Raw genomic sequence first — 26,727 nt, 5'->3', positions numbered from 1 at the left:
ATCTACCATCATGCAATCATGTATACGGTTATTACCATTAACTAAGATCTTCAAACTTTTAATCATCCTAGTTGAAGTAAGACTTTAGATATTATCTTAACGACAAAACGTTACCCAACTTTAAAAAATGTTAGAACTCTTTAGAATTGCGATTTTGTCCAAAGTTTTTAAGTTAATTTAACGTCATTCGTTTTTACCTATGCAAGTGCGAGATACAAGCAAACTCGGGGGCAAAATATGAAATAAATTTTATTATTCCGAGTTTTTCATCACCTGACATGAATCACCCAGATACGGGGATATTAAAACATACGACTGTAAAATCCCTCTACTCTTCTCTTTACTAAAAGTTGGGAGAACGGATTATAACAAGTTACGGAACAAATGGTGACATTGTAGAACAAAACGCGGACTAAAGTTCCCGGGGTGTTGACTGACACCTCAGTGTGGATTTCTAAACTTTCTCTGAAGTTTCACAACAAATTGAACCTCAATTGAATGCACTTTGTGTTTGGGAATGTTTTACCTGCAAATTTTATCTTAGAAACGGTGAAAGCGCAAGTTTTTAAATGCATCCATTTGAATTTTGATTTTGTTTTCGCGAGTTATTGAATGCCAATCTTGGAAGTGAAAATTAACTACTTCAAGAAATTCGATCGAGCTGCACCACGGCAGATAGACTCGCTGACATTTTGGTGGTAATCACTCACGAATATACGCATTTCCCTGAAATTGGATGACATTACAGAAGTTAATATACGGAGTACATATCGGAGTTTTCGAACGGTTGACTCCAGTGCCTGGGAAGGAAGATCAGTCTAAACTTTTATACGTGCTTGTAATTTAAACTTCATTAAATAAATTCATGTTTTGCTTGAGTGAAACATGATATCCACCTACCCTCAGAAACGTTTGCTATGCTGAACCATCATCTTTGAGTCAAGAGATTACCGGCTCGATTCACGAAGGTGGTAAAAAAATATAAAGTCATTTTTATTTAATTTCTTATATATGTAATGTTAGTCTCGCTGCTTACAGCGATCTATCTTTAAGATAACCTTTGTTAGCTCAACATCAGAAATAAAGCTTTATGTCTACTGGTAGAAATGGTATTTCATTACTTTTAAAAACAAATAACATTATTTTTTCACTTTGTGGGTATACATAATTATAATAATCAAAATAAAATAACTTTCTTTGAATACCACTTATTATATAAATAACATGATACTTGCTTTTCTCATTGTGTCTTGTATTTTCAGTCGTTGTGTATTGTCAAATATATATTTAAGTCGTCGACTTACAAAATCCGCTTTGGATTTTTTCTGAAATCTATAGATGTCACCGAAAACAGTTTTAAATACTTTGAACATAAAAAAATATACGTTTTGTGATAATATCAACATTATTCTTTTCATATTTAGCGAAAAAAAATTATTATGTTTGTTTTCAATTTACTTTAAGCACTTTTTGTGAATGTATCAGAACCAGCACAAATTTCCAGAGCATGTTTTTCCGACGTCGATGACTCATTTTTTACGAGATTTGACGAATTACACTAATTTGTTAATATAATGGGACACGACCGTACTCTTAATCTAAATTTAATAACTTTAATATATGTGCGCGTGTGATCTGCGCACATACCCTCTATAAATAATCCACACAAAACCTAAATACACCTACAATAGTTACTAGTTACTACAGGTCTTCGGTTTCCAGTCTGCCATACTTGACCCAAGGCAAACCATGAATCAACACAGACCATAGCCAGAGTGATTAGGATACAATGATCGCTCCAAGTGCCTACTTAGCCGGGGACACATTCAGGGCTTGCAATCCTTTTATCAAAAATGAATCATACTATTCTTAAGTTAATTTAATACTGATAAGTAAAACACACTGTAAAGTTATTTTAATACTGATAAGAGTGATAAGTATAGATTAGGCAGTATGGAATATATTTGGTAGATACTGTCAGTATTGCCTTGTTGAAACACCACCAATCAAAATCAGAACAATGCTTGAATTTACTTTCATGGTTTTTGGTGACCATTGAGACATTTCATGACTTGCACATTTTCTTCTCCTCCCCACCTCCCTTATCCTCTTAACACACCCCGACGGGAATGCCATAATCTCACTATTTCTAGACGGTTAGAAGCAGTTCTGACTCTTTTACGGTATTCACATAAAATCTCCTCCTCTTTAATAATAATATGGCATTTATATAGCGCAGTTTAGTGTCATTTCACTTCAAGTGCGCTTAAAATCCCAATTACCTACAGCTTCCAAATCAAGGTTATCTTGAAAAAATTTCTTTAAATTTTATTATTACTTAACTTACTCATATATATTTGTTTCGATGTTTTTGTTTTGTTTCAAAGAGCTTTCACTCAAAATTAGTTTTAATATAGAAGCGTGCTATTTTGAAATTTTCGAAGTAGGTTTTTAAGTTAAATGGACTTATATTTAGATTGATGTACATATACAGTTGTCATAATAAATAACATGTTTTCGAGGAAAATACATTAACCACGAGTCAATATTCTTTTTTCGATCGCTTCACTTAACATTTTACTCGAAAGCTTTCAAAATTATATCTCGTTTCATGGGCTTAGCAAAAGTGCTTAGTTAGAAGTAGGGGTGGTACTATTTAAAGATTTTAAGGTGACATTGAAATCAAATGGATTTATAACTTGTTATTGAACTGATTTATTTGTTATTAATATTAGCCATTAAAATGTTCCACAATCCTGAGAATTAATAATAATAATTAAAGAATTTATATTTCATGTCTACCTTCTGATTTAAAATAATGTTAGAAAGTATTAATATAATTACAACAAAATAAATAACAAAATCCCTTCACAGCTGAAACTGTGTGAATTGTCATCTTTCGGTCCAAAAATAAAAAAAATGGTTAATAGATCTATGCAGGACGGATTCCGAAATATTACTAAAACATGTAATCTGATAATTATTTATCAAGAACGCCTAGTTGTATCTTCGCTTTTCACTTATTTTCACTGAAATTTTAAATTTTTTACCCAATTTTTATTTTTTTTATATTCGCCATTAGTGTATTACTTACTCAATTTGCTTGTCATATTATTCAACAAGATAGTGTTACTAATATTTAATTGTGTTACTATTATGTATTATGTAATGTTACAGTTATGTAATTGTTATTGTGTACATGTTTGATAATTTGAAATCTGTTAATTTTGGCTGTCCTATAATGGGAAACCTTCCTTGTTGGACAGTCAAAAGCTTACTTCTAAATAATGTAATGTATCTTTTCAAAATAAATTAATTAATTAAAAATACCAGTTCAGAAGTTTTCGTGTTATTGTAACGTGGATACAGTAATCTGGAAAATAAATTGGAGCAACAAAATACTAGTTTATAATTTCAAGCTCCGATACCATTGGATTCAAAATATTATCTGCAAAGGGGTGAATGGTATGAATATTCGCCATTGAGAACGCCCTTGGAAAGATTTAGGTAGAATAACTGCTAATGGAAGGCTAGGTAGAGTCACCTAACATGACTAAATCCACTTCAAGCAGCTTTTAAAAACTGAATAGTGGCCTTTCACCAGGGTGATACTGAGAGTATCGCTAGTTTTAAATTATATTTTTATTTAGTATTTTGCCACCCCTAAGATAACAGATGGTGCAGGTGACACGCGTCACCGCCACAAACATCTCTGACCACTCTAGCTAATGAAAACAACAATCATTACACTATCCCTTCATCCGCTCTCTTCCCCTAACTGCTCTCCCGAACTCCCCATTGCGGGGAGAGCGGGGCGGTGTCCAATTTGGGGGAAATGCCCACCTTGAGGTAATTTGGCTTTGTTGCCGGTGTCGTATAAAGAGTTCAATGGAGTTGTTCCAATAAGATGACATCTTTTGTTCTCTTCAACAACGGTTTTATGACCTCCATGACGAAGGTCGAATGACAAACTATTACTTTTAGGATAAAAGGATGTAATCCTTTTTTCATTGTTTACATTAAATTTTACTACAGGTGTTGTCAATAGATATTTACCCTCACTTCTGGCCCAATGTTAGTTAATTATAAAATTAGCTTTACTAATAGAGAATCCATAATTTATAATATTTAATTTGGCATTCGTTGGTCGCACTGTTCCATTGGTTTAGCTAATTTATTTTTTCTATAAGCAGACGTGATGGTTGGTGCAGTAGTTTAGTTGGTAAAGAACACTCACTGATAGCAGAAAGTCCTGAGTTCAAGTAGAGTCCGAGTTCATTTCCAAGAATTACCTGACATAAAATTTCATCCATGAGTGCTATGCTATGTCCTTAAAAATATTTTTTTTATTACTACATAATGTAGAAAAATGTTACGGAAGTGTTGATTCATTGGAAGTGAAATGTATATGTAAATAAAATAAAGATTTTTTTATTCTTTATCATTACCAAAAACTTTTAACAGCCAACATTTAACATTTTAGACTCAACTCGCTTCAAAAATTTTCACTAAAGAGTGAACATTTTCACAAGTCGGTATTTGTCGGTATGTAAAGTTTAAAAACCGCCAAAAAATTTGTAATTTTGCGTTTTTAAAATGATAGCTTTAATTTTATTTTTTATTTTATTTTAAAAGATTAGGCTTCTGATGGCGGTTGCTAAAATGAAAGCCTTCTCCTGATTTAGGTAACTAAACGACATTTCCACCCCACCTCCCTTCCAGCACCTACCCTAGTTTCACTTCCACACTAATCTATGTTTATTCCACAATTAATTATGATTAATCCACCGCAGGGTTCCACAAAAGCCTTACAGATTGGATACATTTTTTTAAAATTAAACTCCACTCGTTTAACATTGACAAACTCGTTATTTAGACGGCGTTTTTAATCAAATTAGGGGTCGGCCGTTAAACGCGTCATTATATTTTATCGCTGAAATATTTATGAAGACAAACTTATATTATATTATAAGAAATATTACATCAACGATCGGTTGGCGGTCGAGTCGGGTTTCAATCTAGACGTCGCGGGTTCAATCCTCTACAAGCTTGTAGTCCCTCATCATTGCATCATAAGCGAATTTGTTTTGTTAATAATGATAGAAGTAAAAAGTTTGCAAATATTGTCAAGTTATTGGTAACTTGTGATGTTTGTCTTTTCAAAAAAATGTTTGGATGACAATACCAAAAGACTACAAAATGGACCTAATTCATGGTAGTTATTCATTAGGTGTATATTTTAATAAAAAATAAAGAAAAAGGAGAAAAGAACCGTGTTTAAACTGCATGTAGCATAAAAAATACATTTTGAGCGAATGTAAAAATGATTTCATTGTATATTCTTTTTGTGACACCTCTTTGGAGCGCCCTGTATGTACAGTGTTAAGACAGGGTAAATTTCTCACCACCCAGCTAGTCAGCTTTGTGAGGCGGGTTAAGATGGAGGCTGTAGGAAAAGATGTATTAATACAGGTCTTGAAGAGACTCGGTTTATATGAAGTAGAAAAAGCACTTACAGTTGGATGAATGTCATAATATTATCATATAACATTCTTCTGTAATACATACTCGACCAACTATCAGACACACTCACTGACCAATAGGATGCATGATCTGGGCAACAAGTATGGGGGTGCTATTGATTTATTTATTGACTCCATATATAGAATTAAGCATAATCTACACAAACACTTTGTTGAATCCTACAAATTAGAGTAGCGTTGGTAAATTAGTTTTAATGATTTGTCTTATATGTAGTGTTGTAATTTCTTTTTTATTTTATGTTACTCTTACGTTTTATTGCTTCATATTTTTTTTAATATTTTCTCATTGTACTTGTAATCACAATTTTACAAGTGTGTATTTTGTACCTTCTTTAAAATAAATTTACATCTATTTACTGTCAATATCTCCTGTATAATACATATTCTCCTATGTACACTGCATCTTGTATCACTTCTATGTAAAAGCCTTTTTAGGCGTATATATATATAAATAAATAAATAAGTAATACAAAAACAAAAAGAAAAAATCCCCTATTGGAAAGTTCCGCTAAGCTGACACAAACACCCAACATGAATGACCAATACCGATACCATTTGCATTGTATATATTAAACGGAAATCACAAGTACTGTTATGGAATCTTACTAATAATTTTTGCTCACACTAACTTTACCTCTCAGGCCTCTGGCATACTCAGTATATTTTTCTTAATGACGGTGTCAGAAGGTTGAAAAACATGTGTTTTTTTCGCTTTGCAATAAAATCCAAATGAGCGTATAATTTTTAAAAATTTTAATGCAAACATAAAAAGTTTTAAAAATGGCTCATCTCACCTTCTTGTCGAAACAATAAACTTAAATTACTGATAACGAAAAAAATACGTTTTATTAGACTTATTAGAGTATTATTATTACTTATTACCGTCACCTGACTATTTGGTCGTTGTCATATACAAATAATGAAAAATTCACAAATATCCATTTTTACTCTAATTGCGGTCAGAACCTTCCGTTTCATAGAGGTGCACTTTAATTCTTCTGTGATTTACTAAATTTGAAATATAAAGCGTGGTGTTTTTTCTTTCTAACACCGTTTAGATCATATTTTTCATCATGACGGTAAGGGAGACAAAACGATTTGTGATGTGTGATTCAAATCATGTTTTTGTTCATATTTTCTATTTAAATGACCAATGCACAATTATATTAGTATAATTCAATATATTCACTTTTATTTTCATTTAGTTTCAGTTTAAATCCATCTATATGTCATGTCGTGTTGTGAATTTAGTTTCCTGTTATCGGAAAAAGCGAGGTTATTTCGGATATATTATTTTTTCACTGACTTAAAGTAGACGTGAATTTAATAAAATGTTCGGGAAAATTATGTTTAATAATTAATTTGTATTTACTCACATATACCGATGCCTTATGCATATATAAGTAAACACAAATTAAAGAAATCAAAGTTTATATTGTGCAAAAATGAATCGAAAATGTCAGTTTTCTTAGATATTCTCTAGGAATTATTAATAAAATTTATAATTGTATGAAAGAAATAAATAGCGCAGTGACAGCTTTCTTGCAAATTCTTTAAATAAAAGATTTTTTTAAATTTAATTTTTGCAATTTTTCGATGTTTTCATTAAAAATGTTTGGGGTAAGCTTTTTATCAACTTTTTTTCATGTGTGAAATTAAAATATTGAAATTTTAAATATTGAATAATATTTCACTTATAAAAATCTAAAAAATAATTTTATCTACATTCTAAAATGATATTTTTTATGACATCTTCAAAAGGGAGAAACATATCGAACAACTAAAACATCTTGGAAAAATTCTGAATTTCACTGAGAATTTATTATTATTATTGATAGATTGATTATATAACAGATTAACTAAATTTCGGTGAGAATTTATTATTATTATTAATAGATTATATATCAGATTAACTGAATTTCAGTGAGAATTTATTATTATTATTAATATTAATAGATTATACAACAGATAAACTCTGTTTTGCTGGATAATGAATGCAGTAAATACATATTTCTATGAACTATTTTATGCCAGTTCCTATTTTACGTTTCAATTTTTATTGCAGTTTTCACACACAAGTTTGTTTATCAATTATATAAAAAAAATATAAGTAAGGCTGTAAAATATAAAAATGCAACTTATATTATGTAGAATGACGTAAGTATGTAATCCTGGCTCTATATAGAATGCTAAGGACGGGTTGTTTCAGAGAATTTGAAAAATTCATCAAATTTAAAGGTTCATTTCCGGGTTCTGTGAAAGTTCTATTCAAGTTCTGTTAATATATCATTATGGGCTAGTTGCTTGAAAAAAATGAAGTAAAAACAGAACTTGAAAAAATATTTCACAGAACTTAAAAATGAACTTTGAAATTTGATGAATTGTTCTAATTCTCCGAAACAACCCGTCCATATAGAATGTAATATGGTGCGAATAGTTTAAGTTCTAGCGATAGCATTTTCCCCATCTTCGAAAATCGTCTACTCGGGTACTCGTTTTCTCTTAGCCAGATTGTTAGTATCCAATCCTCAAAGGAATAAGTAAGTCCATACTAAGATAAGGAAATTATTTCCACAATATTTTACTAAAAATATTTCTGTGGCCGCGAACCCTCTTTCCGAACATAACGGACCCACTTTTGAAAAGAGATATTTTAACATATTTTTTAAATAGCTTGAGTGTATTTTTAATCCGCTCTTTTAAAGGATAATTTATTTCATGTACTTTAATGAAAAAGAGCTGCTACTTTTTAAATATTTTATTGGTGATTTAATTGACAGCTTATCAAAAGGTCATGGAATATGACGATAAGATAATAATTTAAGAATTATCTTATTTTTAAAAAACATCACTTACTTACGAGTAACTTTGTTTGAAAAAATTTATTACGATAAATAAAAGCAAGTTAAATGTTTGAAAGTACATTGCTCTTCAGATTTATTCACTTAAAACTTCATAAATAATGATAATTCAAGGAAGATTTCGATTCTTAATGATGATTCGTGTGAAGATTTACTGAAAGTATCGCCCTGATGAAAGACCACCACTCAGAATCGAAACGTTGGCGTTGCTTGAAATGGCTTTAGCCGTGTTAATGTGACAAAATATGAATCGGCAGGTTTTTTCCAACCTTTCTCTGCCCTATTTTCTCCCTTTTCCTTCTCTCTTCAGCCTCACGACTTACACTTATTGGGAATTCCCTAATTCCACTGGCTACGGGCATTTGACAAATAAAAAACGAGCTCTTGGTTTAACTGTAATCTATGTGGTTTACGTAGATACTTATTTATATTAATAATATATAAGTACAACTGGTGGAACTCTATATTGTCTATGTATCCTAATTTCTTCCTGTCACTTGACACATTACTATCGACCGACTCTCTGCCTATTAAATGACCGAGTAATATTATTTCAAAAAGTTTACAACACACTCTGAACCTAGGGTCAATGAGCTTACTGTTCCGCCACAATACGATTTTTCTTATTCGCCCTTTTACTATCACTTTCTTTTAAACTTACTGAAAACTCGTTTATCTTTTTAGCGAGTTTGTGTTTTAATTCTAAGGGTAGGCAAGGGTCACATTTTTCATTATTCACACTAATCTTTTAAGTACGCTCCGTTCACTGCGAAGAGGAGTAGTAACAAGTAAGGTACAAGCAAGGCGAGATAAAAGGATTACATCATTCCCTATACATGCCTGAAAGAGTTCTCTCAAAATCTTTCATTCAAATTATTATTAAAATACATATATATACACCTACTAATGATATTTTATTTTTTTATCTCGTTTATTTAATTACGCTAACAATTTTGTTGTTAGCGTAGGTTTATGTGTAAACATCAATACCGAACTAAATTTCATAGTGTTTTTGACTTTTAATGAAAGAGTGCTATATATATATTTTTATTTAAATGTTTCAATTCAATTTTAACTGTTTTTGTCGTGATTTTTTTATTAAGTTTTTGTTAAAAATATTTTCTTTACTCGCCTATTAATATACTTTTGTCTGAAGTAAACTTATTGAAAGATAAAAACCAGAGGTATTGACATACAAAACATAAAACCGTAAAGACATATTATACACGTATTTTTGTTTGTTTCTTTTATTTATTAAAAATAATCACTACTAGAATTAGCAGGTGCCCGTATCAAAACAAGAATTTAAAGTGCATTGGAAAAATTTAAAGATAGATTTTTTTAATCTTATATTATCACAAAATTATGATTATTTATTCCAGGAAAAATAAGAAATGTGTAATCTGTATTTAGCATTATACATCAGATTAACTTTCTCTTATAATAACACGGCTTCAAAATCCAACTTTTCAACCTTATCTTCTGATACCTGAAAAAAAATTATTCCTTAATTTTCAAGTTTAATTTGAGAATAAATTGGTTTTTTTGGATTCCATTGATAAACATGAGACAAATTTAAATAAATTTATCATAATAGGGAAAAATTTTATAGCGACGTTAAGTAATAAATATCACCTCAAGGAGCCTTTACTTTTGGTTTAGACACTAAGGACGGGTTGTTTCATATATTTTAAAAAATACATCAAAGTTCTGTTACTATATCATTATTGGCCAGTTGATTTGCTGAAGTTTTTGGTCGCACTATCATCTTATAACAATACATAAAATAAAGAAGAAAACTAGAAGTGTCTGCCGTATAAATTTGAATGGAAACAAATGTACCTTTTGGTTCTAGACCATTTAGCACGCAATGTGTCCCTCTTACGCTTACCTGAAATTATACATCGCTATCCCATTTGAATTCGTAATCATGGTGAAACACAGTTTTTTATGAAAATATAGACCAAAATTGGGCTCATTTTTGGATCATGAAACACGCACACAAGGCTTATATATGTTATTCTATGTTTACTCTTTGTGAAGTTGGATTTTGTGTTGATTTCACCGAAACAAACTTTCAAACATGTCAACAATACCATCCAAACAAGTCCTCTTTTGAAAAAAAAACACAATGCTGTTGCATTTTTGTTCAAAATTGTTCATAAATCTTTAGAAAACCAAATAAAATATAGAGTATATGCATACAAAATAAAATATATTCCAATAAAGGTTCTAAGAAACTATATTTTTTATAAAACCTTATAAGGTATGTATTATTTTTTTTTTTATGTAGGAATTTTATATGATCTATATATTGACATTTATCTGTGTTTCTTTTATTTTTTTTCTATCAACTCCACTTTAATTATTTATGTTTTTATCTAATATGAATTTTATGAGGATTCTGTAAAATTAAATTATTTAAGTAAAATATGAATAACTGTTTGTTTCCCTAATAAACTAAAATAAAAAATAAGAAATTTAAATAAACACTTTACACATAAGTACTAAGTGCTTTTTATAAATTCTAACAAATACTTTATTTTTGAGCTTCCACATTTCATTTTTAATGCCAGCTTTTCATGATTTTGCTACCTCATATTACCAATAATATACTCCAAATATTCCTTAAACGCTACACGTTGTAGTCTGCGTCTACGACTTGTAAGGTAAACAATTTAATAATTCACAAAAGTACACCTTAAATCTATTGCGAATAAATATATTCCTGAATTTTATTATATTTACACACATAAATTTTAAGGTGTTTAGCATTATTTAGTGGAGGTTTATTATTATGAATTGGATAAACAAGGGTTGCCACTGACCAATCCCAAGAGCGCTAAATACATCAACGGCGGGCCAGGTATGGGGTAAGGATGATTCAACTATGGACACAACTGTTTGGATATGCTAATATTCATCTCCATGATAAAATGTTTCTCAAACTATTGCCATTGGAAACGACGCAGAGCTTGTATTAAACAGAACGTTTCAAATACTAAATAATTTTTAGGTTTTGTGGGTAGTTTTTAAATGTTTTTATGATGTTTTCATTCCAAGAATGTGAAGCCGGTTCGTTAAAAATGCTACTTTTTATGCATGTCCACTGAAGTACAGGCAAATCATTTGAAAGAGAGCTTGTTTGAATAGATTTGTGCTAACCATTAGTTGTTTAAACTGGTTCGAAATCACCAACCCGCAGTCACCTCTTACCACGCAGTAGTCTGCGTTTTCTGAGCAAACTTATCTCTTCAGAAAATCATGTCCATAAATCTTTATTACATAGCTAAACTGGACGTTTAGTATCCATCTAGTCATTTACAGAATATGTTTTACTTCATGCACTAATGCGCAAATACGTCGATTTACTGCTGTACTGGCACAAAAAGCTAAAATTTTTCAGTCAATGTAAATAACTAAAAATGTTACAATGGATTATTACTGGTAGTAATTGTGTTTCTATATCTGTTTGCACATACTAGTACATCCTAGGAAGTAATATGTGTACAGCGCAGCCCACTCGATGTGAGTTTTCACAAAAACGGCGCTATACAAATTATCCCGTTGTTATTATTAGTTCTACATAGTACATCACAATGCTAACAAGAATATTTTTTAATTGATTCTACTTTACCGTTGTACATTATATAATAGTAGGCACCCCACCTATTAAATCGATTCCACTGTAAGCTATATCAATAGCAAGTAGACGATAAGTGATACATTGAAACAAATTTTAAACTTTAATTCAATATGTCATTATAATGGATATTCTCTACAAATTGTCAGTATCAAAAATATAAAGATGATGAGTGCTTTCAATTGGACATTACTACATAAATACTATAGAGATAATATCATAGCTTCTCTAGAAACTGCATTTACGTTACGTTAACTAGTACCAATCTGCAAAGAAACATAGATTTTTTCGTAGGAAATAAGAACATTTATAAAAATGTAAGTATATACGATTAAATAATTATTACAACTTTTTTTTCATGCAATAAAGTTTAGTTTTTTGTGATAATTTCTTCATCCTCGTAGTTAAGAGTACGGCTATCTAAGAAACAAAAAGCTTTCTTTCCAAGCACTTTAGTTTTATAAAACTGTTTTTTTTCCTTTCACTTAAGTTCATGAAAATAAATAGCACATTACAAACCGAAGCGTGAACGTTGCTTTTGTATTACTTTTTAAACTTATTTCATTCATCATGGTAGTTATTTGGTCAAATTTGCCCGTGCTTCTCCGTCTCTTATACTATAAATAAGACAAATAAATTTCTTATCCTTTAATTAATCATGTAAAAAAGAGATGACAAACACATGATAATCAATCGAGGAGACTCCGCAGGGTGAAAAAAGCCCTAATGTGTACCAACCTCAGATAGAAAATCGCCCTGATGTGTACCAACCTCAGGTAAAAAATAGCCCTGATGTGTACCAACCTCAGATAGAAAATAGCCCTGATGTGTACCAACCTCAGATAGAAAACAGCCCTGATGTGTATCAACCTCAGATAGAAAATAGCCCCGATGTGTACTAATCTCGGATTGAAAAAAGCCTTGATGTGTACTAACCTCGGATTGAAAAAAGCCCTGATGTGTACCAACCCCCGATAGAAAACAGCCCTGATGTGTACCAACCTCAGATAGAAAACAGCCCTGATGTGTACCAACCTCAGATAGAAAACAGCCCTGATGTGTACCAACCTCAGATAGAAAACAGCCCTGATGTGTATCAACCTCAGATAGAAAATAGCCCTGATGTGTACTAATCTCGGATTGAAAAAAGCCTTGATGTGTACTAACCTCAGATAGAAAACAGCCCTAATGTGTACCAACCTCAGATGAACGAAGAAAAAATGTGTTTTACATGTCATATGTTTTATAGTGTTCATGTGTATTGTTATGATCTTATTGGAAATATGATTTTATTATCTTTTAGATAAATATTCTCAATAATACTTAATTTTGAGTTTTATCTTCGTAAACTTAGAAATACACTTTCCTTAAATCTTCAATTCACTGTATTATGCATTCCTACTCAATCACCCCTTTGTTTCCAACTTTGTATTTGCCCCCAAACGCGAACATGCTCCAAACACGTTTTAAAAACTTTTTCTTTCCGAAGAATCAAAAGTTATCTTTAAGTTTGCGAATCTCTGACGCAATAAAGGTCTGCTGGGAGCTGGGGGAATAATTTTAAAAGGGATGTATGCGTATTTATAAGGAAAGGAAGGGTTGGTTGGATGTGCTACTGTCCTACTATTTCGACCCTTTACCTACTAGCCAGGTTTCACCGTGTTTGATCTGTTCTGTCCCTATTAATATTCATTGCTCCATGACGATAGTTTATACCGAATTCTCGGAACAGCATATTTGCCTAATGTGTTTGCTGAACTGCTTGGGAATGTAATGGTTATTAAGTAACTCTATTTGCCACTACGAATTTAGGATCCCGAAAGGCTCCCTGAAACTCACATATAATAATATTGCGATAAAAGATATCTCACATGAATATGATTGACGTAATATCCTTTTACACTTTTTTTATTTATTCTATTTAAAAATATTTGTTTTTGGTGGTCAAAAATAGTCATATAAACGTGTATTTGCAGTGTTTTTAAATAAAAATCTACGGAAATATATCAATGGCTAGAACAGTAGTCCGGAAAGGTGAAAATACCATGGTTCAAATTATAAGTGCTGCAAAAATATTGATTATTCAACAGAATGTGTTGTACGCTTACATATATGTTTGTGTGTTCTTATTTTTAATTACATTTTATGTTCACTTGATTATAACAAATATAGTAATTAATGAAGTTGGTAACTAATGAGGTGTGTAGGTAATGTAAATCATATGGTGACGGTTAAACATTTAAACGGTTAAACTACCGTTAAAAATTTTGGTAAATAAGACAAACTCGTATTATAATTTTATCAAACTTACAATCTACTATTCGAATTCCGTTCTATAAAATCCGCCCGTCCAAATGATACTCGTATGAATATTGGCACCTATGGAACCTTCCGTCAAAATTTTCATGTTCATACAAAACATACTAGTGGCTCCAGAGCGGTAGATCTGCAAACCTTCGTAATCTACTAGCCGCCTGAGTGCGCAGCACCTATGAGATTGGTTAACACCATTTTTTTCTGTATTTTTAATCTACAATTGAACTCCCAATGAGATAGGCAACGAACCGCCACTTCTTATATTGTTATATTACATAAAACCGTAGAAAAAAATTTAATACACGCCGATTTATCGGCACCGAAACTGAAATGTTTAAAGCAAATAAAAATAATTAGAATAACAAATAATTGGAAAAATTAATTACTTAAAATTAAATCATCGAAAACAACAACGACACTAATACAAAAATATGAAACAGAATATTTCTCATTTTGTTCCAGATGCGACTAAATCTATTCTGTTTAACTTTTTTCGTTCGAGAGTTGTTAAGCGTCTTGGGTAAAAATTATGATTGGTTAGTAGAGCTTTACTTTATATTTTCTGCCGATCCTACGAGAAGCTATTATAAAAATTGACTGTTTTATTTGAAAACTTCTGATTCTGATTCTGATTGTTCAATTCAAAACGATATTTTAATTAAAAAAAATATCTTCAACTAAAGACAGTGATGGAAACACTGTGTATTTGATATGAATGAACATTTCATTACGTCTTGCGGAAAAGCTATGCATATACCCAAAATATTATAATTTATCAAGTTTTATTTATTATTTTTAATGATAAACTAATGTTTTTAAGACAAGGTTTTATGCAAAGCTTAAAGGATAACAAATAAGCAATAATTAATCAATTAGCAATAATTATAAGCAATATTAGCAATAATTATAATTAATAATTAGTCGCCTGAAATGTCGCATGAAAATAATTATTAAGACTAATTATTTCTTATAATTAGTTGTTATCCTTTATGCTATGCATAAAACCTTGTCTTAAAAACATTAGTTTATGATTAAAAAATAATAATATTTGACAAGTCAAAAATATTTCACCAATAAATGAATATATAATATATCTCGACGCCATCTAGTGAGAAATTTAGCACTAACAATACATTTCCTACAAAAATAAAGTTGGTTGTTTACATGTGGAAAAAGTTTAATAAGCAGTAATTGTTGATTGAGGTACTAGAACATATTGAATCATTTGGCGGGTTGGAAATAGTGAAAAGTGGTTTCAGAGCACCTGACCGGACATCAGAAGGCACGGGTTCAATTCCCGTTGACGGCATTTATTTTTACTCGGGAGATATTTTCAATTTGTATTGATATTTCAGGCGAATTGCTTATAATTATTTGTTATGTTTTATTTAGCTTATGCTATCTCATCAAACTCTGAAAACCCCCTACAACAATTCATAAAATACTCTCCTCTTTCATGGCTTGTAGTCGCGCATACAAATTATTCATCTAGGAAATATGATAATAATCATAATGAATGTATGCACAAGTCGTGCTGTGTACTGTGCAGTCAGCTTTGACCGGATCTACAGAAAGCAGAAGTTAGCGACTGGAGGAAGTTAGCTGGGTCCACTCGCAGTGCAGTCCAGAGCGGTCATTACCTAGCAATCTTGCCAAAGTAGAGAGGAGCGGTTTTACCACCTATATAGGTACTTGTCCCATCGGATTTACACTCGTAGTTTGGGTACTTGCAGTTAATTATGTTTGTTTGCAGCTCCGAGCGGAGCTCGGTTACTTAAAACAGTCTGCCAGGGAATAAGCAAGTAGTTGGAGATAGCTATAACTTTTTCACTGAATTTTTGTTAACGGTCAAGGCTAAAGCCATTTCAAACGTTTGTGAATGGTGGTTTTGCGCCAGGGTGAAACTGATAGTATCTTCCACTCTGGAACGTTCTACTAATATATTTTAATTACTTTCAATTAATTAATTCTGAAACAACACATTTTTTATATTACTTTCGCAAGCCGGGATTTGAACCCGCGTTCTTCCGGATTTCTAGTAGACTAAGCCCACGCTAGGAGACCGTCAATTTATAAGAAACTTGTTTTTAAGAAGCCTCCAAAACTCTCGAATAGAGAATTCTGGCGTGTTATTTGTTTGAATTTATTTATCTCTTTGAAAAACCCTCCCATGGGTAAAAACAAAAACCATGTGAAAATTGGACCGCACGCTATAATTCATTTTTGTTTCAACATTTTTCCCAATAATTTAACGAACCTGGTAACATAGCTAGTAGATATTAAATGCAAAAATAGTATCAAATAATTATGAAATGACAAAAATATTCACAAACAGAATTTTTTTTTTAAATATGTAGGCACTTATCGAAAGAATCGAAAAGCTCAATTTATTTCTACGTAAATTATGTTATTAATTAAATTACTCACATTTTCTGTCTTTTTCGAAAAGTCTAAATACTAAACATGTCTTTGTCGGTTATCGATGCATGGGTTCAAAAGTTCAATGAACTTTTGATTTTCAAAATTGGAACTGATAAGTATTGATCATTTCAGATAATCGATAAAGTAGTTCAAAAATTCTTCTGGTTAAATGTTTGACAGCTGATGCTTAGATAAATTAATAGATCAAAGATACTTTACTGAGAACGCACGTAGATTCACTGAACTAGGCCATTAGATTCTTTAGCGGGCCGTTCATATAGCTATTTTATTTCTGCACCCATATTCTTTGAAAAGCTATCCTTTTCATAAGCGGTGCTATATTTTTTCTTGGATTAATTTGAAAATGACGATTTTTTTTAATAATGTCATTGGATCGATGTCGTAAGTTAACATTCAAAAATTCCTGAGGCAAATATTTTTTTGTACATATATTCAGTTTTGCAAATCCTACAATATTAAAATATCCCTTGATTTTTCGCCGGTCTGCGCTAGTTATATAATAATGCAAGTCCATTTTTTAAATTCTTTGCTTATTCGCATTCAGTATTTATAACTTAGTCATGCATCTCAAGCTGCCACAGAAAAGTAGTGTATTTATTTAAACGAGTTGTTTTACATAATTGTAACGTTCGCAAGTCTACTGCACATTAATGCAACGTTTCCTATAAACAAGACTGGCGTAACTAGCAACCATTACAGCAGTGCCACCTAACCACTAATACACTAGTAGGATGTACCAGTAGCAGGGGTAGTGGCCAGTAAAGTTTAACTTGGCATCGTAAGCATTTTACTCAAAGCTCGCTTTGCGTTTCTAATCAGCTGGTAGCAGTCTTAGGCTACGGACTACAAACTACAGACCTACCCACTAAACACAGGATTAGCTTTACATTGATGTGTTCTGGAGATGAAAAAAAATATTTTTAATGGCATTTGATTTTAATTGAAATGTGCCATAAATGTGAAACCCATAAATAATGTCAAATTGTGCAGTTTTTTAAAAATTATTATTGAAACAGCTGCCCATTTTATCAAAAAATAGAATACGTACAAATTGACAATCACATTTATTTTATTATTAAATAGATATGTTAAATAATATTTTTTCGAAATGTTTGTAACACTCTAAAATTAAAAAAAAAAACTATGTAATTTTAATGTTTTCTGTACATGTAATGCTTTTATAATAATGATTGAATTATTTGTATAGCGTCGTTTAAGTGATAAAATAACCTCAAGGACGCTTGACAACTTAATTTATGCATTTAATCTATTCCTATCACTTAGACTTATAACTTCCTACTAGTAGCTTATAACTAAGATTGAAAGCTAGTGACTTATAACTAAGATTAATACCTGGAGATTTACAACTAATACTTTTATCTAGGGCTTTAAAACTATACATAATTTTTATGATCGAGTGGGCATTTACACAATACTGCTATGCCACATTTCTTATAATATATTCTCTTTTTTGTTTTACGTACAGTGTTTTAATACTCACTTAAAGTTAACTACATTTTGAGATACATTCTTTAAAAAAGATAGAAACGTAACACACTTGTTATAACGGGTATTGTGTTGCATTTATATGCATCTTCAATTCTTCAAGGCTACTGTTAAAAATGTCAACAATCTTGGAAACGTTATTTAAGAGTTCCGCACCTCGTGTCATGCTATGCCGAGCTAGTACGTCTGTTCTCATATGTGGAATACATAGCAGATCATGGTGCCATCTCTAGTTATAGTTGTTCGGTACGGTAACTTATAGCATTCCAGAAGATCATGGTCAGAATAGTTGCCTTCCAACCAGTCAATCGGTATTCGATTCTCGACTGTGACAATTTTGTTTTATATATATATATATAAATGATCTTTGATCTTTGCCGTGATCTTTCACGACTATTTTAAAATACGTATTTCCACCACTAAACCGGGTAAGAATACAACTATATAAATTTTATTCAATTACATTTTCAAGAACAATAATCTTAAATCCTAAGATTTGAGTAAATCCACGTGGTGCTTATTGAAACGTGCCAAACAGTGCAGTGCAACGCAGTTGTATTTCCAATTCACGTGTCTCCAAACACGTGTCTGCCTCAAAAGAATCTACCAAGCAGGCAATTCTCACGTTGCTTTTTCACTGGGAACACCCTTATTGAATATTATCCCACCTGGGGGGAGCTACATACGATAACTGATCACCAATGGAACAAGCGTAAATATTGTTTGGAAATTCGTTTATGTTCATTGACAGTATTAAGCAAGATTTCTTGAACAAAGTTTTGTGAAAATTATTTCATATTACGGCCAGTCTCCATGAAAATTGACTTATGAGGAAATTAAGTTTAATTTCATTTACCTACCATAGAAATTCTATATCACCGAGTATTATTATATTGATTATAATACTCGGTGATAGAATTTATGTTTCATTTTAATTTTTTTTTTTCAAAACCAAATACAAAATATATTTCATGTGTCATCAATGTTGACTCAACCGAAGAACCACTCAACCCAATACTCCGATCCTAACTATCCAATACGATATTTTATTAAAAATATCACTGGAGACAAAAATTTCTTTTATATTTTTAACTTTAAATAATGTTAGAAATCACTAGTTACAGTAAGTCAAGTACGTCCCTCAAAACTGTGTATACTATTAAATACTTTTAACACAAACTAAAAATTTCAGTGTCAATATGTTTTTTTTTATTCAAATTGCACTACTTAATATTCCAAAAAACCAAATATATTATTTTCGTAACAGTTATGGCCTTACCTTTAAAGAATTTATTTTCATATAAAAATACATTAAAAAGTACGCTTGTCATATGCTTAAAATTCACTAATAATACTCCGATGTCTGAGTTATTTTGTGGTATGGTAGGCATCGAACCATTTGCATTGAATGCATTTAAAAATATTACATAAATATGAATTGTGTTGATTCAATGATCGAATGTGAATAAATCGAAATCCGGCATCAGATTAACAGTTAATCCTCGTGAATAAATAATAGCATTTCAAATTGGGGTCTAAGTGTTTATCTTATCAGGCCAATACCTTATATCGCATCGTTGGGCGGGTTGGAGATTCCGGGAATAAGGGTTGCTAGCTGCAGAAACACCCCCACCTCTCCATGCTCCACCCACCCCCCTCGATACGGCCGGAAGTGGGCGAGGGTGATAAAGCATCCCAAGGGCTAAACTTCCGCCACGTAAGTGAAAACCTGGTCCAAAGGGGACTTCATACAACATTTTGTTTATGGCACCGTTTAAGCCCCAATTTGTCCATGCCCCCTTCATGTTTCGATTTATTTTGGTTTTGCGTAAACAGCGTTGGAAATTGTTTACACAGACGCGTTTATAAACATTTCTCCGTGTCCTACTACTATTGAAAAATCTATACCAAAAATGGATACGTAAATCAACACCGCAGTGTTTGTTTTATTTTTAATAGATCCTTTTTTTTTCAATTCATATTGAAAAAAGCGTGTTCCGAATGTAGTAAAGTAGCAAAATGTTTTTATTAACGCCTGATTTGTTTATGTAACACTATATATTACTACAAAAAATCAAAAAGCTTTAATTGTTTAATACGTACCTTGATGTGTTAGAAACCAATGCTTAGAAATACGAAAAACCAATTTGTCTTCGGATTCCATCACCAATCACCCCCCCCTGACGTCTTTCGGCCCCGGTAGTTGTTTTTCAGATTTCCCAGCAAATTAATTCTGTCCTCGTAAAGCTATCCTTGTTTTGTGTCCCCATCCGTCTTAGCAATTGACCCTATGGACAGTACACTGGACTAAATAAATATATGAGTACTGCATCTTAATGCCAGTGGATTGCTCACTACAAAGATTTATTTGCCTTCGCCGTTAAGATTATTTTAGTGGATTATATTAGAATCGAATAAAGTTTATTTGTTAACTGGTAGTGCCAAAATGAGAGCAGTAATTTCTAGTGAGACTCCTGTACCAATACCGATACTATATTATTAACTATGAGGGTTATATAGGATGATATTTGACTGATTAATGAAGAAATTAGATCGCTGAGGCTTGTGTATAAAACAGTAAGAAATGTTATTAATTATACATCTTTTATGCCAAATAATCAAAGTGAATATTTTGCTATTGTTTGGTCTTATAGAGAAAAGCAATGAATGAAGTAGGCTTCAAAGTTTTTGGGTGGAAGATAAAGACAATTGTTTAAGTGCCTTATTTGGCTTTCATCAAATTTACTAATCAGCGCTTCTAAATCCATTGCGTTAAATGCTTTTTACATGAGATTTTTAGATACCTCGTTCTGCAATACAAGAAAAAAATCGACTGCATCGTACATATTTGAAGCTTAACAGAAATTGCTACATAATTTTACCGATTCAGTTTCATTTTTTTTTACCTGTCTTAGTAATAAAAATGCATTAACTTACCAATAAACACCTTCAGCCTCTACACGTACAATTTATTTAACGGAAAAGCCGGTAACCGCAAGTAGTTTCTGCGCTCCTGTACCACGAAACGGCCAGGAGGGTTGATAAAGTCGGGGCTCAACTTTAATACCTGCCGTAAAGTTAATATTTTCCATTTCCTTGACAGTGGAGAGCAACTAGAGGCACCGGAGAACAAGTCCAGGCAATATACTCCCAGAAGCAGATGAGAGCAACAAGAGGTAGATAGAATAAGCGGAGGCACTATAGTACAAGTGCAGGAAGAGAGGCTTACTGCGCGGGATCTTGTTGCTCGATTTTTCCACTTTGAGGTTCCAACGAAATTCAGTTACTCCAAACTGTCCGCGAACAATTTGGTTTATTTTTTAGATTTTGGTACAAATTTTGAATAACTCAATTATTTATTCGTGCATTTCTTTTGCGTTTTTTCTCAAACTTGCCTTTCCTCCACAAAATATTTTGTTTAGCCTATCGATGCAACACGAATTATAAATAGAGCTATTTGTTGTATATTGTAGCCATCAGTTTGAGATATTAACCTTCTTTATTGCAACTCGTCAATATCCCTTACCGTAGACTCTTTTTTCTCGCTTTTATCAATCAACACTCCACAAATTATGGATACCATTCACCAAAGTCCAGAATGGCAAGACTTGTCAACACAAGTCAGGACCTTGATTTTTTTGGTGGATGCCCTAGGATGGGTTGTTTCGGAGAATTTCAACAATTCATTTTCGGGTTCTGTGATAGTCCTATTCAAGTTCTGTTTTTTTATCATTATAGGCTAGTTGCTTGACAGAACTGAAATAATGTGTTATAATCTTTCACAGAACTTAGAAAAATTAACTTTGAAATTTGAAGAATTCTCCGAAACAACCCGTCCTTCATGATTTGTGTCAGTAATAATATAATATTGATGTGGCAGAAGTCGTGAACTCCATCAAAACCTTGTTGCTGTCTTGACTTGACATTATCTTTATTGTTTATGTGCCCTATTTTTGACGGTGACCGGATAAATCATCAAAATGATAATAAATTATTATTGTTTTTGGTAAACTAATGTTTAAGACAAGATGTTTGAAGTGAAACTTCTTTACGCGCGTTATGCATTTTCGAGGACCGGAGTAAAACCGGCTCATGACCGTCACGAAAAACCGTGATCATTTCGCTATAGGAGCCTAGCTTATATATTTTTTTTTTATTGTTACATTATTTTACAGTATTTCATATCTTAATTCAGTAATGTTGGCCTCACTGGGTTATTTACCCGTGTTGAGGCCCCCATTTTAAAATATACGAATTTATACATTTAAACAAAAAACAACATTAAAATAAAGTTAAATTTAAACTAAAAATAAAGATTAGAAATTAAAATTTAATTTTCACACTAAAATAAAAATATTAAAAGAGAATGGAAATCGGCATTTATAATGATTTATGTGTTTGTGCGTGTATCGTGTTTTATATTTTTTTTTTTGTGTTGCGTGTATATGTTTTATTCTTTTATGTTATAGAATTTTGGAAATATTGTCTTTTTTGTTCTTCAATCCATTTATATACCTAGTTTAGGTCACTCTCCAAACTCAGCTTCGCGGTCTAGAGGCAGTGCGCCCGACTGTCATCGTGAAGAACCGAGGTTCGATCCCCGCTTTAAATATTATTTTTTTTCTTTTTGTGATTTTTTTTATACGAGGAAAAGTGATAAAATGCTCTCGTGCTGCAACTTTGTCAGGCATACATATAGGAAGATATCTACATGATTTGTAATAATGTAGTAAAAAATTACATAAATGTGTTAATTTTAACCGAGAGTCTCCCGAAATGTCTAAATCCATTTAGTGAGACTCTAGACCGGCAGGTGTTCACTTGAGTAATTGGCTAGAAGTAACGGTCGGTACCTATATAATATTTTGGTCGAAATATAGCTTACAAATCGAGCCGGTAGAGTCGCTCGGTATTTTGATTAATTATTTTTATTAAAAATCATTAAAATTACTAAGCAAGGCCGATAACGCGACTAATTACCCTCGCAGACGTGCGTGAGAAGTTTTTTAGTAAAAAACACAGCCGTAAGTGAGTTTTTCAAAATTTAGAAATGTTTTTCAAATTCAGACTCCATACGGGTATGAGACTGTTAAAACACGATAGATCTTTTCAAAACGGACAAATATACGAAAATATTTTGAAATACGACAGATATGACTTCACACTGCCGATATATCTTCGATTTGACCCTATATAAAGCGTTAACGAGACGTTATGTGATATTATTCATTTGCCGTGTTTGAAAACGAAAATTTGCGCGGGACAAGTCAATTGAAGAGTACACGTTGTATACGCGGTTCTCGTCGCGCGAGATACCTCTCCTCGTCTAGAGGCAGAGCGTTCGACACTCGTTATGCAGGACCCGGGTTCGAATCCAATACTTTTATAACTTTTAATTTTTTTTATCACATGCTACTTATAAATATGTCAATATTACGAATCTAGTTAAACGTTCATTTGTTAACAACACGCTTATATATAAATTTATGCTTTTTAAAACTATAATGTAGAGCATTCTGAATAATAATAATATGAAATGAAAAGAGAGAGAGAAGAATACTAAAAGTTTCACTTCCGTCGTGTGTAGGCTTGCCACACACTGTATTTTTTTTATGCATAGCACAAAGGGTAACAATTATTTTATAAGCAATAATTATTAGCCTTAAAAACGGTTGTTTAAGGTGAAAAATGTAACAAGCAGTAATTTTTGAATGAAACACTAAACAAATTATTTCGCGGATAAGAGATAAGCCGCCATAGCTCAGTGGTCAGAACTGTCGACCGGAAATCGAAAGGACATGGGTTCAAGTCCCGTTGGCGTCATGTCATCTTTTATCAGGAGATTTTTTCAATGTGGATGAGTGTTTCAGGCTAATAATTATTGCTTATAAGATAAAATGATAATTCATCACATCTTTAAAAAGTTATATAAAGTCATGGAAAGTGATGAAACAAAAACTTTATAAACTGGGTTAAGTAGGTTAGGTTAGGTTAGGTTTAAATTTTTTTTTTCCATCGTTTTTAATGACTTATCACTTTTTAAAGGTGTGTTGAATAGTTACTGTGTTGAGTTATCTTTAAACCATTTTTGACATACCAATATTTGTTTTAATTATCCTGTATTGTAACATTTCTTCTTGTATTAACTTCGTGCATTATATCATATATTGTAATTTGACATTGGCCATTAGTAAATAAATAAATAAATATTTTAGCTCAAATATCTCGTGCTCTGAAATCGAATTGATGAACACCGTTGTATTCGAAAACCTTATCGTTTGTTATTTTAAGTTTTAAAAAATATACACATTTAATTATCTTAACATAAATGTACTCATAAAAAATAAAAATCTAAATATACTGCCTGTAACTAGGTGTAACTTACATAAGTACATTTTAATTTAGCTCGCTGATCTTAAGATCAAACAGTTTTTTCTTAAATATTTTCACTATTTTTACTGATGTCAGACTATTGGGAAAAAGATTGTATATTTGTACACCCTCGTGGCCTATGTTTTTTTTACTGAATGTGTGTATAGTTTGACTACCATAATACGGACATGTGTCTAGTGTGGTAGTCGAAAGCATGTAAAAAACTGGATACAAATATACTTTACAAATACAGGAAAGAAAAAAAAAGTTTAATGTTATCTTGTGTAGTGTTCATTTACTTGTGATGTTTTTTTTTTATGAATGTTGTGCTCATGTATATAAATCCATTTTGATTTTGTAGGCATATGTTATATTCGTACAGTTTTCTGATTTTCAGTAATTTCGTTGCTTGGTATCATTTTTTGTGGGGGTTTCTGGATTATAATTGAAAAGTTTTTTCTTAACTTTATTCTGTATTATTTGTAGGTCGTTTAAAGATGCAATGTGTATGTTTCCCCATATTTTAATTAAATAATATACTCTCCGTATATATATATAATAATTTAAGCGCTTCAATTAGATTCATTCTTTAATTCTTGTCTTCATACCGTTATAATAATATTAAGAATTATAATGCTTAAGAAAGATCCCATTATTGGTTAAAATTATAAGATTTTAAGACTGTTTTTTTAAATAAAAAAATTATATTCTTCGGCATTTTTGTGTGATATTCATGTTAAAACTGTGAAACAAAGTGGACACTGTTTGTACAATACCTATGTATGACGATCTACAATACAAAGCTTTATTTCAATATAAATTTTAGAAAAAAATCTAATATGTGAGGTCTTTTGAAATAAAATCTGTGATAGTCATTGGTTTCTGGTCCATCACAGAGCCAGGATTCTAACAGTAGGTTTGAGTCCGCACAATAAGTGTTTGGTTGTGGTTCGCAGTGAATTTGTCAATTACCTCTGATCCTGTAACGATCTAGCTAGGTTGTTACTGTTTGACAAATCTGCCGTGAAAATTTCACTGTCATGTCAAGTAGTGTCTTCGCTGGGATGTTCAGAAGTTCCTTTAAAATGAACTGTCACTAGTGCAATGCCATGAGTACCCACGCGTTATTGTATAATACTTACAGGTGTTCCATAGGCGGAGAGAGGAATTAAGTTTGACCCGTGTAGGTTTCGCAAAACAACTACGCCACTCTTTTACCTGCTTGTCATACATACATGATCCAAAAAACTTTGTTTTTTCATTATTTCAGTCAGCTGACACACGTTTCTTACCAGAAATGATAAAAATCCGTGAGAGTATTTTCTTGCTAAGCAGTATTCACTATCCATATCCACTGTTAGCTCTTCCGAGTTTTGACAAGGTTCTATATTGCCAAATAAAAATCTTATGTTTTCAAAGACATTACGTATTCGGCGTAATATTCCGAATGCTAAAATCTTTTTTGGTCGACTCTCCGGGATTTTTGCGGTGTCACGTCGAACCTTCCCGTTAAATTTGCCTAGAAACATGTAAGTTCCAATAAAAAACATTAAATATTTCTTGTACGTTACTTCTTTGATCTTGGCAATAACTAACACATGTTATTCAAAAATTAAATTTGAATGTGAGAAATTATTTTACGTGTCAGACATATTTTACTTTGGCTTCTAAAAAACCTTCGATAGTACAGCTGAAATATTCGTAATTTTTTTCCAGGGTTCACTTTTTTTCTTTGGTACAATTTTAAGTTTATTCGTTTTTTTTTAATTCAGGCCGAAATAAGATTTAATTTTCACCGAGTGTTTATTCCAGGCTTAGCTTATTTAACCGATATAATATCATGCTCACTGCAATTACTTTTTGAGCATTCTTGACTTATTTTTTCCATATTTAAAATTATTAAAAATACTTCAGCCTTCACCTCCCTACAAGTTATAAATGTGTAGATTGGATTTGATTGGTATTGAAACCTTCATTGCGTTATAAGTTCAATTGAATAAGAAGATGCTTAATGCATAAAATTTTTGCTAGTTAATGAAATCAG

At 31.7% G+C, this 26,727-nt stretch overlaps 1 protein-coding gene across 1 annotated transcript in view; it reads left to right on the top strand.

Moving 5' to 3' along the window:
* Nucleotides 1-26,727, top strand: part of side-IV (sidestep IV transmembrane protein) — a 919,468-nt gene that overhangs the window by 735,862 nt on the left and 156,879 nt on the right. The gene's annotated exons all lie outside the window — the stretch shown is intronic.

The sequence above is a fragment of the Hesperophylax consimilis genome, chromosome 16 (assembly GCF_061612785.1).
Source record: "Hesperophylax consimilis isolate HC1 chromosome 16, BYU_Hcon_1.0, whole genome shotgun sequence".
Taxonomy (NCBI): domain Eukaryota; kingdom Metazoa; phylum Arthropoda; class Insecta; order Trichoptera; family Limnephilidae; genus Hesperophylax; species Hesperophylax consimilis.
Note: the sequence above shows the minus strand (reverse complement) of the source record. Positions and strands in the feature narration are given on the sequence as shown.